This window comes from Hyperolius riggenbachi, chromosome 11 (genome assembly GCF_040937935.1).
Source record: "Hyperolius riggenbachi isolate aHypRig1 chromosome 11, aHypRig1.pri, whole genome shotgun sequence".
Classification (NCBI taxonomy): domain Eukaryota; kingdom Metazoa; phylum Chordata; class Amphibia; order Anura; family Hyperoliidae; genus Hyperolius; species Hyperolius riggenbachi.
In genome coordinates, this window is record NC_090656.1 from 214,219,656 (window position 1) to 214,232,047 (window position 12,392).

Consider the following 12,392-nt stretch of genomic DNA (forward strand, 5'->3'; position numbering starts at 1 on the left):
CAATTGCTGGAATCCGAATTATTTCATTACCCACCATCCACGTGGACCTAGAGGAGGAATAGTATTTAACGCCCCCGGGACTTGTGCAACAGAAGGATAAGCCATATATCGGCTGCATCCTGTGCCCAAGTCTCCCGGCGGTGATTTTTATACGTATGCAGCAGAGAGATTCCCTTCAGTCATTACATATATCTCTTCATTTCGTATTATGAAAGAAACATGAGAAAGAAATTATCACTGAAAGTGAACGAACCTGATAGCAGCCTGCAAAACGTTACATAAAGATATCCTCGGGGTGCATAGCGTATGCTACGTCCACAGTGTTTCTCAACACTAATGCAGCATTATGAAACACAGGGCTTGCCAAACACTCCCTACTGTGGTCTGTGGATGATATCAGCCCTGACACTTACTGTCCTGTCTTATATTGGGTAGGCTCCCGTTTGCTACCACAAAATCCTCGGGGTGCATAGCGTATGCTACGTCCACAGTGTTTCTCAACACTAATGCAGCATTATGAAACACAGGGCTTGCCAAACACTCCCTGCTGTGGTCTGTGGATTATATCATCTAAAGGACTGCCCTGACACTCACTGCCCTGTCTTTTATTGGGTAGGCTCCCGTTTGCTACCACAAAATCCTCTGACCCACAGAAGCAAGCAGCAAAGCTAGTTCTAGTTACAATGTGGGCCCTGGGCAAAGTTACCCTGGGGGGCCCACTAACAGACACCCTCCCGGTCCCTAAAGCGACATTAGGGGAGAAAGCTCTTCTGTCTGTGGCTCCGTGCTTCACGTCTTGATCCTTACAGGGGCTCCTTTCCACTGGGACATGACGCATATTATTACATAACTAGTTGACCCAAGCCTGTTTAAAAACGGGCTCTAGATATGTCTTTGCGCAGGGCACATGCGTGCCCACCTGCCGCGCACGCTCACCCGCTGCTCCTGTGCGCTCATGGCTCACTGGCCCCGTCCAAGTCCCAACGGCTGTCTGGGTCCGTGCTGCGCACATACGCAGTAGCTAGAGGCACGGACCCAGTGACACAGAGACAGGTGTACGCAGGGACACCTGTCTCTTATTATATAGGATAATACATTAGGTCACAGAGAAGATTGGGCCAGCGAGGATGAAGACGGGGAGCACCAGGGACTGACAGAGGAATGTGCCCGCTACCATCAAGGGGCATTAATGGGGGGGAGGGGGGGGAGAAGCCCCTGCCGCTGCAGGGGAGCCCAGAGGTGTGGGGGGATCATAACTACTAACCTTCCCTTTCTCTCATACTCCAGATCAGGTGTTTTCTGTGGCTGCACTTGTTATGAGTATCAAGATCCTGATGGCCACACTTGTATTATGACCCTTGTATGATGGACCCCCCTGTCGTGAGATTCACTAAGGGGAGGCAAGGGAAGGGAAGGGTGTGGACATGACGTATGACATGTTAAAGTTTATTTAGACTTTTAGTTTTCAGTTCAGGTTTGCTTTAAGTACATGACAGTCCTGCTTGACAACGCTAGAGTCCCAATGCACTATACACATGGAGTTTGTATGTTGCCATATGTTTGCACGCATCCCAGAACACATAGTAAATTAGCTGAGTTTCTCTTAAAAACTGAACATACATTATGGTAGGTTCAATGCTTATGTATAAGTACGCCAGTGAGCTGGGCACAGGATGAGACAAATGGCAGCTCGCCCTGCTGCGGCTCATGTCTCCCCCCTCCGAGTCTTGGAGGGAGATGTAATTTAGGGTCCGGCGACCGCAGGAACCTCAAATTACCCTAACGCACCCTGTGCACCATAGCATTACTGCTATAGTGGCGCCTAATTTCAGCGCTGAGCGCCATGTGCCGAAACTACCTACTTCGGGCTTAATACGGTTAGTAGGATATGAGCACCTCTGATAGGCAGTAGTCATATGAATAGTTCCATGTGCCTTGTAAAACCACAGATGCAAATGTTTGCACTATATAACTACACAATAAAACATAATATATATGCATTAGTCCTGTCAGTAAATGTTAAGTACTGTGTGTAATACTATTTTTATTAGTACTAACAAAAATAGTTTTAGGATTAAAGTCAATGGGAATCAAAAAATAAACAAAAACAGCCAGATACCGGTACTTACCTAATGAGAGGGAAGGCTCTGGGTCTTATAGAGCCTTCCCTCTCCTCTCCCGGTGCCCTCATTCCAGCGCTGGCTCCCCATAGCAGTATTCAACCAATTTAGTCAAATATTGCTCTAATCCCACGCCGTGGGGAACTTTGGAAGTCTTCGGGAGCCCGAGTCCTCCCGAAGACAGGCCGCTCCATACTGCGCACACGTGAGCGCCCTCTCTCGCGCATTAGCAGTATGGAGCACCTGTCTTTGGGAGGACTCGGCTCCCGAAGACTTCAGAAGTCCCCCGCGGCTGGGGATTCAAACAAGGGAGCTAGCGCTTAACGCAGGGGACCGGGAAGACCGTGCAGTGTTCCCCAACCCTGTCCTCAGGGCCCACCAACAGTGCATGTTTTGTGGAAATCCTCTGCTGAGACACTAATTACCCCAACTGTGCATGTTTGTGGTTTCCTGCAAAAACATGTACTGTTGGTGGGCCTTGAGGACAGGGTTGGGGACCTCTGTTCTATAGGACCCAGAGCCTTCCCTCTCCCTAGGTAAATATCAGACTGTTTTGTTTTTTGTTTTTTTAATTCCCAATGACTTTAAGTTTCAATGCATGTTGGAATACATAGAGGCAGTTGTAGCCCTTAATGTGGGAATAGAGTACAGGTAGAAACAGGCGTAAGTATACATTTAGGGATCTTTAACACATGATGAACATCCGGCTATAAAACAGAAGTGTCGGAATGTAATACTAGTATAAACAAATAACAGTTCAGAATTGCGTGGAAAAAGACATCACAGAAGAAGAAATAAAGATGTGTCACAGGGATTTAAAAAGCCCAGGTCAATACAGATAATCCACTACTTACAAATGACTCGAGTTACAACGTTTCATACATTCAAAGCTGTCTTCACAAAATGCACTGTACAGGTGGCTCCCTACCTACAAACAGGTTCCGTTCCAGGAGATAGTTTGTAAGTTGAATCCTGGGTCATACATAGTGAAATATAGAGGGAAGCAGGCCCTGAGACCAGAGCTTTACTCTTCACTCACTCTGATAAAGGGATCCATCCTTCAGATCAGGTGTTTTTGTGGCTATGGATGTGAAGAATATGATGTCCACACTTGTTTTATGAGCTTTGCAAGATAGATCCCCAGGCTCTGGGTGTCACCAGGGGTAGGCAAGGGGAAGGGTGTGAGCATGGGGGGGAGGGGGGGTGATGGCAATCAAAGATTTGGTTGGGGGCCTCATGATTTGTAGTTATGTCCCTAATCTCAAACCACTCTGTATTTGGACATATCGTATCATTTTTGTTGTTTTCAATGTGCTTTAAAAAAACTTTTAACAGTTTATACTGTAACACGTGATAACAAAAATATGTAATAACAAATAAAAATAAACAGTACTATATATTTTGTATATGGAGACAATTTTGTATCTGAAACATTGTATCTTGAGTAATTTGCAAGTAGGGGACTGTCTGGGCTGTTTTACGCCGAGGGACGGACGAAGACGACGTCAGACAGGTAAACTTGACCCCCCTGCCCACCCCGCACAGGTTTACTGGGAGAAATCCAGATAGCAACTATCCGGGTTTCACCCAGATTCGGATTTGAGCATCCCTAATTCTCAGCATTTCATTTATTCTTTACAAAGCACTCTCTAGAAAGGATCTATACAAAGATGCAGCCCAACCCTGAGAATCTCCAGTGAGGAGCTGGATAAGTCCAAAACCTGTGTGTTCTGTCACATTTTAACTGCTTCTTTTTTGCTATAGTGGTCCTTTAAGTACCCAAATTGGCACCTTTTTTTCCCCCTTCATGTTTGCTTTAACACAATTTATTCTGCTTATCACAGTTTAGTGAATACACCCCATTTATGACAAATACAGCTTGTTTTAAAGAGAACCTGAACTGAACATAAAAAGTCAGAATAACCATACACAGGTCATACTTAGCTCCTGTGTAGTCTTTCTCCTCTCCTGTGTCCCGTTTGTCCACTGTGGTCAATAGAATTCTCTGTCCTCCATTTTAAAAATGGCTATTACCCCATAACAGCTTCCTAGTCGGCACACTGTTAAACTGTAACATCGCCCACTTGAGCCATAGGGAACATGGACATTACCTTGCACATTCAGCTGTAACTGACAGCTGCTGATATATAACCGACAGAAACTGGTATATTTCAGTTCTGACAAAATATTTTCAGAACTGGACGGGATCACAGTAAGAAGAAAATGGTGATCTTCTGAGAGGAACTGACAGTGAAGTGAGTATTTAATATTCATTTGCAGCTACATCGTGTATTTATTTTAAATAATTTTACTTGCTTCAGGTTCCCTTTAAAAATATTAAATCTCCTTCTATGAAAAATTCTGCAGGCAGCATGGCTATCAGTGACTGTATACAGTCACTTCTGTGTATCTCCTGAGTCAGTCCAATGAGCGCTGATCACATTGTTATGGCAACATGCTGGCCTCAGATAGTGGCTTCAGGCGGCTGCACCAATCCAGCTGTTAGGCAGAAGATGATGTGTTTCTTCTCGGCGCACCTGATTGGCGAGAGTCACACCAGTGGGAGGAGATAAAGGGGGAAGGGAAGGCTGGTTGGCTGAGAATTGCCTTGCAGATCATCTCCAGCCTGCACAAAGGAGCTGCATGGAGCCAGGCCCTGCCAGCCAGCCAGCCACACACAGCAGGTAAAACTAGCTGCATTCTCCTGTGCTTATTCTGTAGCTGAGACAATTTTAGGTATGAGTGAAGCAAGAATAAGCAGCAGCAGCTCTGCCATAAGGCAGACAGTGGAGGGAATAGATGACATAGGGGCAACAAAAAGCATGCAGGAGTATCTGGATTGTCTGGGCAGTAACTGTATGCTGTAACAAGTGATTATTATCATTGTTATATTATACAATACAATAACATTTCTATAGCGCTTTTCTCCCATAGGACTCAAAGCGCTAAGGCTCTCTCAGATTCAGTAGTTGGTGTGTTATCTGTTATATTTATTGTTCTATATTATTTTTACTAAAACGTACTTTTACTATAACAACAGTATAAAGAAAACAGAAGCTTACAGTTTGGACTATTGTAAAATGTGTAGATGATGAAGCACATCTGCCACTGTTATTTGCTATTATTATTATTTAGTATTTATATAGCGCCAACATCTTCTGCAGCGCTGTACAGAGGATATTGTCTTGTCACTAACTGTCCCTCAGAGGGGCTCACAATCTATTCCCTACCATAGTCCTATGTCCATGTATGCATCATGTAGTGTATGTATCGTAGCCTTGGGCCAATTTTCAGGGGAAGCCAATATATCTGTATGTCGTTGGGACAGATATATTGGCAGACACGGGGAGAACATTCTCCGCGCAGATATTGCCTTGGCTGGGATTTTAACCAGGGACTCAGTGCTGCAAGGCCAGAGTGCTAACCGCTACGTCACCATGCTGCATATTTGCTATGCTTTACCATAGCTCTTTTTGTTACATTCTTATTCTCATGCATTTATGCATGCATACAGTGCAGATATCTTCTGCAGTGTTCGCTTTGGGGTTTTCTCCTGGTACTCTTGTTTCTGCTCACATCGCAAAAACATTCTGTTAGGTTAATGGGCGTCCACTTGAACTTACTTTAGACTATGGTAGAAGTTGGGGACATTAAGCTGAGAGCTCTGTTGAGGGATGGTTAGTGATTATTATTGTGTATTTAATTAGTGCTGATATCTTCCGCAGCGTTTTAGAGAATACAGTCATGTCACTGGCTGTCCTCAGAGGAGTTCACAATCTAATCCTACCATAGTCATAGTCCGTCCCCGCTCGTCTGCGCGTGCACCCGAATCGATTACTGCTCGTCCCCGCCGGCGCTTCTTATCACCCGCTCAATTCGCCGCTATTGTCCGCCTGCGGGTATAGAGCGCGGAATCGATCCCCGCGGCGATCGGATATTATCAATTGAGGCATCAGCGGCTCGATTGATAAGTGGGCATCGAGCCGTGTATGCCCAGCATTAGAGTTCATTCATATCAATGCAACAATGGACATTCAAACCGATGGTCGTCTGCCACAGCAAATGGTGTAGCAACCACCGCTTGTGTTTGGTTCTAGCGTTTGCATGGTGTGTACCTGAAAACATGATACAACTGTAGGAACAAACACAATAGCAATCAATGCTGTTGTCATGACTGTACTGCTGAGGTTGTGTCTTTACTCCTCAGAAGACACAGCACTGGACGCACCAAGTGATAACTTATGATCGCCCATGGGAACTACCAGGAACCTGAGCAACAAGATGCTCGTGTGAATGTGCCCTTAGTAAGTCAGAATTTGTGCCAGCGCGATTTCCCAGCATGCTCCATCACTAATGGCTGGTGGGCAGGCACTGGTGGACACCTGAACTTACTTTGAAAAAGTTGTCCTAAATGACACCAAAAGATCATTTCTGGCGATCTAAGCTGAAAGCATAGCTCCCAACTTTCCCTCTTTTGGAGGGACAGTCCCTCTTTGGGAACCCTGTACCTCTGTCCCTCTTTTCTTCTCACTTGTCCCTTTTCCAGGACTGATGTAGCGATCTGTGTAGATATATGTATTTTTCTACTGAAAAAATGGGTTTTTATTGACTATAAACTTCTATCACCATCCTTTAAATTGATATATTTCTTATTTTCATATGTAAATATGAGGAAAAATGAACCAGGATAGTAAGGACCGGGGTGGTTTGAATTATAAAACAACATAATTCTCTTATGAAATCTGTGCGTGAGTAGGGGTGTGTCAGGGGCAGGATTATGGGAGTGGTGGGGGCGTGGCTTAAGTGTCCCTCTTTCTTATCTCAAAAAGGTTGGTAGGTATGTGAAAGCAAGAGCCCCTAGAAAGTTTATACTGCTGTTTGTTGCATTTTTGACTGGTTTGTACAACACTGCCAATGCCCGATGCTGCAGTACGACATGTTTAGGCAAGCATACTCAGGCCCTTTATCACACGTGAAGTAAATTACCAGGGAACTGATATGGAGCTGATCCAAGCCACTGGTTATCTAAACTTTGAGTGACAAAGTTTACTAATGGGTAGAAGTTCAGTTTCTGGACCCAGTGTTGAACCTTGCAGTAACTTTGAAGCTAGTCACACATTATAAGCTCAGGTAAATAAGAATAGCTGCCTGATATTGTTTTATCTGCTTGTCACTTCCCACCAATCGATATTAGATCAGATCACAGCACAGATCTGATCGTTATATCAATCCCTGCCGCAAGCTGTGTGTTGCCTGACGCTCCTGGGTCATGTCAGATCAAAGCGAGAATTGCTAAAAAGTGAATGAATCTCTGTGCTGTTACAGTGTCATTCAGCACCCTTGGCAAGAACTTATATTTTTAAATACAGAACAGTCTAAGATCTCGTTTCCACTAGCGTTGTGGATGTGAGTCGATCGCCGCATCGCCTCGCAGCCCCCCGCGGATACTTTTACGGTTGCCATCCGTACAACCGGATGCAGCGTTATGCGGATTCCCGATGGCGGCTATGGGGACTCGGATGCGTGCTGCGGAAAACTGCAGCATGCCATCCGTAATTTCCCCCGCGTCGCAACACGCCGGATCGTGTAGGTAAATTTGCGTCAATGGAAACCACTCCATTGACGTGAATTGGTTGCAGTTTCCTTGCGTTGAGAAACAGAGCGGTTTCCGCATAGCAATGCATTTAGTGGAAACAGTCCCTAAGGTCATTGAAAAAAAAAAATTCTAGCTATAGGTGCTGCATGTGACGGCAACAGCACAGACTCTGCTTCCATTAATTGCGCTACGTTCTGTTATAACCCAGGTGAGGCTTGCAAAGTTTTGCCACCCAATGCTAATATTAGTAATAAGGAGACTTTAAAGGACAGTGAGATGTATACGGAGGCTGCTGTATTTATTTCCTTTTCAATAATACCAGTTGCCTGGCAAGCATCTGAAACAAGCATGCAGCAAATCCAGTCAAACTTAAGTCAGGGTTCAGGGTCTATAGCTACAAGACCTTTGGCTAGACTCCCTGACACTGCTATTGCCTATAGACAGTGATGCTCAAATCCGGATCCGGGAGACACCCAGATAGTTGCTATCCGGATATCTCCCAGTAAACCTGTGCGGGGTGGGAGGGGGGTTCAATCTTACCTGTCTGACGTCTTCTTCGTCCGTCCCTGGCGCCTCCCACGATGCGGTCCACGCGGCGGTCATATGACTACAAACATTTCCTCCTTCCGGGTTGAAGGAGGAAGTGTTTGTAGTCAAGTGATGCGCGTGGACCGCATCGTGGGAGGCGCCAGGGACAGACGAAGAAGACGTCAGACAGGTAAGATTGAACCCCCCTCCCACCCCGCACAGGTTTACTGGGAGATATCCGGATAGCAACTATCTGGGTGTCTCCCGGATCCGGATTTGAGCATCACTGTCTATAGAGTATGTCCTAGTGGCTGCAGCTCTGGCGCTTTTTAGGAGAAAAGCTCAATATACAGCCATCACACACTGATTGCTATTAGAGTAAGAGGGCCCCCAACTTTATCTGGCTTGTAGTCACTGCCATGTATCCCCTTTTCTTTTTTCTCTCTGTTTCAAACACAATAGGGGGAAAATAGCTGAGTGAGTTGTGCGCCCCCCTCCTACCCTGCGCCCTGAGGCTGGAGCCTCTCGCGCCTCTGCCCCCCTCCTACCCTGCGCCCTGAGGCTGGAGCCTCTCTCGCCTCTGCCCCCCTCCTACCCTGCGCCCTGAGGCTGGAGCCTCTCTCGCCTTTGCCCAGCACCGGTTATGAGCAACACACCGTTAGCAATGACACGCATACACACAACACAATAAATCATCTGATAATTTTCACACATAGCTGGAAATGGCACTCTTCCTTTACACGCAGCTGCGGATGCCTCATTCGCGATCTACCAATTCCTGTACACACTCTTGATTGATATAGGTTCTGGTCTTCCTTGTACTGCAAAGTACAAAGTATAGAGTACAACAGCTGTTCCTGAAGCCGTTATCTACTCAGCAAACAAAGGAGGCTGGAATATGTAGAGATTAGCGCACAGATAGCATCTAAAATATGTCTATAGTTACTCTTCTATTGTGACCTGAAACTTGAAGTCAGTATTATTCAATTTAGCAAGAATAATCAGTTCTGAAGTAAGGTGTGAAGATGAAACACCACTCCCTTTATAATTAAAAACAGATGAGAAATTTGGGTTATGAATGGTTTGAGAAATATTTTGTTAATCCAAATGCTTGTGCAGATGTTTTCTATATTTTGTAATACGTTGGCTTTTAGCTGCTCCCTTGCACCAGCCAGGTACTTGCCAGTACTTGGTAGCAGTGAAGAGCCCACCCCCCACCCATGTAATTGCATCTGAGCATGGCCGCAGTTCTCTGCCACCACGTAACACCACTGTGTGTCCAGCGCTAACACGTGTTAATGCTGCAGTTTGGCTGCATTGAAAGAGGCACTGTAGTGACACATAGTAGAATGCAGTCAATTATTCAGGATACCCACTTGGTTTCAGCATCAGAAACACTTCAGATAGCTATATATTGCTGAATATTTCTTTGTAGCTCCGCCCTCCCAGTGATGCTTAGCCTAGGCTGATTAGCTATATGGACTTCTTCCCCCCAGAGCATTATTATTGTATTGTATGTATAAAGCGTTAACATACCGTATTATGTAGCGTAATTGGCAGATTGACCAAGAGACAGATCTCTCTATCTGATCATAGAGAGATCTGTTGGCTGCCCACACACTGCAGGCCAATTCCCAATCAATTTCAGCCTGAATTTTTTTAGGAATTGGCCTGATGACGTTGTCTTGCCACCCCCAAATGTTATATGCGCCTCCCCAATGCCCGTGCATTAAAATACTTTACATGTCTGCTGTCCACCAAATGTCCGCTATACTTCCGCATTGGTGCTCCATGTGGCTGCTGGTGTTATAGCACATGTGACATCACATGCGCCCCATGAGCTATATGAGTGGGGTAGTCACATAGAATCCAAATGCAGGAGTACAGTTGACATTAGCGGGTGGTGTGACAGCTAAAGTATTTTGATGCACATATAAAAATTTGGGGGACACGGCCAGGGGTTCCATCGCAATCATCAGTTGCAATATCGCACACCCTTACCGCCGCAAATCTTATCGATCATTGGCCTGACAATTCCCAGCATGTCCAATCGATATATTCAACCTATTTTGGCCTGAAATCGGTCAAATCGACGCTCATCATGCTTGTTCTGTCATCCAATTCAATAATGATTACCAAATCAGATTGTCAATCAGCTGCCAAATCGCTAGATGTATGGCCACCTTTAGTCCATGGGAAGGGTGTCATCGGTGAGTTTGCAAGATCAAGAAGCATACTTGGGGGGGAGAGGGGCAGGCGCTGCCAAAGGCTTACAATCTAAAGGAAGCATTCTGAGAGACCAGGTATATTTTGTACTGGCTTTAACCTCCTCAGCGGTATGGACGAATATACATGTCCATCACCGCCGGAGGTCGCCGCTCAGGCCCTGCTGGGCCGATTTTAATGAGATAAAAGGCAGCACACGCAGCCGGCACTTTGCCAGCCGCGTGTGCTGCCTGATCGCCGCCGCTCTGCGGCGATCCGCCGCGAGCAGCGGCGAAAGAGGGTCCCCCCAGCCGCCCGAGCCCTGCGCAGCCGGAACAAAAGTTCCGGCCAGCGCTAAGGGCTGGATCAGAGGCAGCTGACGTCAGGACGTCGGCTGACGTCCATGACGTCCCTCCGCTTGTCGCTATGGCGACGATGTGAGCAAAACAAGGAAGGCTGCTCATTGCGGCCTTCCTTGTTTATGCTGGTCGCCGGAGGCAATTAGCAGGCACCGTGACAGCTGAGGTCTCCTCTCTGATAACGCAGCCTTCTCTGAGTCTGTGCAGGTGCCTGCTAATTGTGCTGAAAGGCTAGAGCGTGCACATCCAGTAAGCGGGAGGGGGAAAAACAATCGTAATACCGAGAAGCTGCGCTTTATATATGATCGTGTTTGCCTGCAGGACTGACAATAATAGCAGCTTGTAAACTGCCTGCTCAGGTCTGGCAGCGAGTTATAATCCATGTATTTATCTGCTAACCCATGATTGTGACACACACATATTCGCCGCTATTGATAGCCAGCCTTTAATATGTTCCGAGTCTGTTTGGCTGAGGCACGAGTCATCCACCGCGGCAGCCAATCAGCGCCCAGCTTTCAGATCACCATAGAGATGTTTGACGCTGAGACACTGAGTGGCCGCGATACCTTTTCGGGCGGGCTATAGTGCAATCCCCAGCGATCAACAAGAAGTCCTCAGCCAATCATTGCCAGCAGATCTCTCTGGGACTGCACTGTCATCAGGGCCACGAACTGCCGGGGAAACACAGGAAACTACAAGCTGTAACCCACAGTATCTGCACCACCATCAACACCATTTCTCAGGAGGACAGTCACAGGTCAGAGAGCTGGCAGCATGGGGAGCAAAGTGAAAGAGACCTGGAGATGAGGAGATGGCAGCATCGCATCGGCACAGCTGGAGGGGATCTGGGGTGCTGGTGGTATGTATGGTTTGTTTGTTGGGAAGGGGAGACTGGGGTGTGGGGTATATGAGGAATTGTGTGGAGGAGGGGGTAATGTCATATATAGGGGTCTGAATCAGAGTGTGTGGCAGAGGGGGGTGCTGCTTAGGAGAGAGAGATCAGAAAGTTACTGAAGGAGTGAATGTTTGAGATTATGGTACCAGGTATGTGGAGGGAATGCTGGTCTATTGGAGGCAAGAGTGTATGGGAAGAGAAGACTGGCAGATGTAGGGCGAGTGGTAAGGGTGGCCTGAGGGTGCGGTGAATGGGAAGGAGGGGGTGGTGGTGTAGCTGGGAGGCAGCAGGGTTACTATAGCTAGGCAGTGTATCTTAGGAGATAGAGATAGCTTGGGGGAGGTGACACTTCACAAAACGCTCCTGCATCCTAGATGCACCAGGCTTAGAATATTTTTTTCCCTGGTTTTTGGCCTCTAAACCTTGGTGCGTCTTATGGTCCGGAGCGTCTTATGGTCTGAAAAATACGGTAAGTAATAAAGAAGTTTTATTCACTGCTGTTCCTCTTTAAATTGCACCTGAATGGTGCTTATGACTGGGAGATGGAGGGTTGAACTGCCCCATAACCTCACAGTTCAACCCCCCATGTGAAAGAGGCCTAAAAGGGAATGTCCAAGCAAAATTAAAAAATGAGTTTCACTTACCTGGGTCTTCTACCAGCCCCATGCAGCCATCCTGTGCCCTCATAG

General features: G+C 46.6%; 1 protein-coding gene across 1 annotated transcript in view; it reads left to right on the forward strand.

The window, feature by feature from the left end:
* Positions 1-4,680: 4,680 nt before the first annotated feature.
* The window catches only part of DHCR7 (7-dehydrocholesterol reductase), a 48,504-nt gene continuing 40,792 nt past the window's right edge, over positions 4,681-12,392 (forward strand). The window contains exon 1 of the mRNA XM_068260263.1: positions 4,681-4,804. The gene's annotated coding sequence lies outside the window, so the exon portion shown is untranslated. The remainder of the gene's footprint in view (positions 4,805-12,392) is intronic.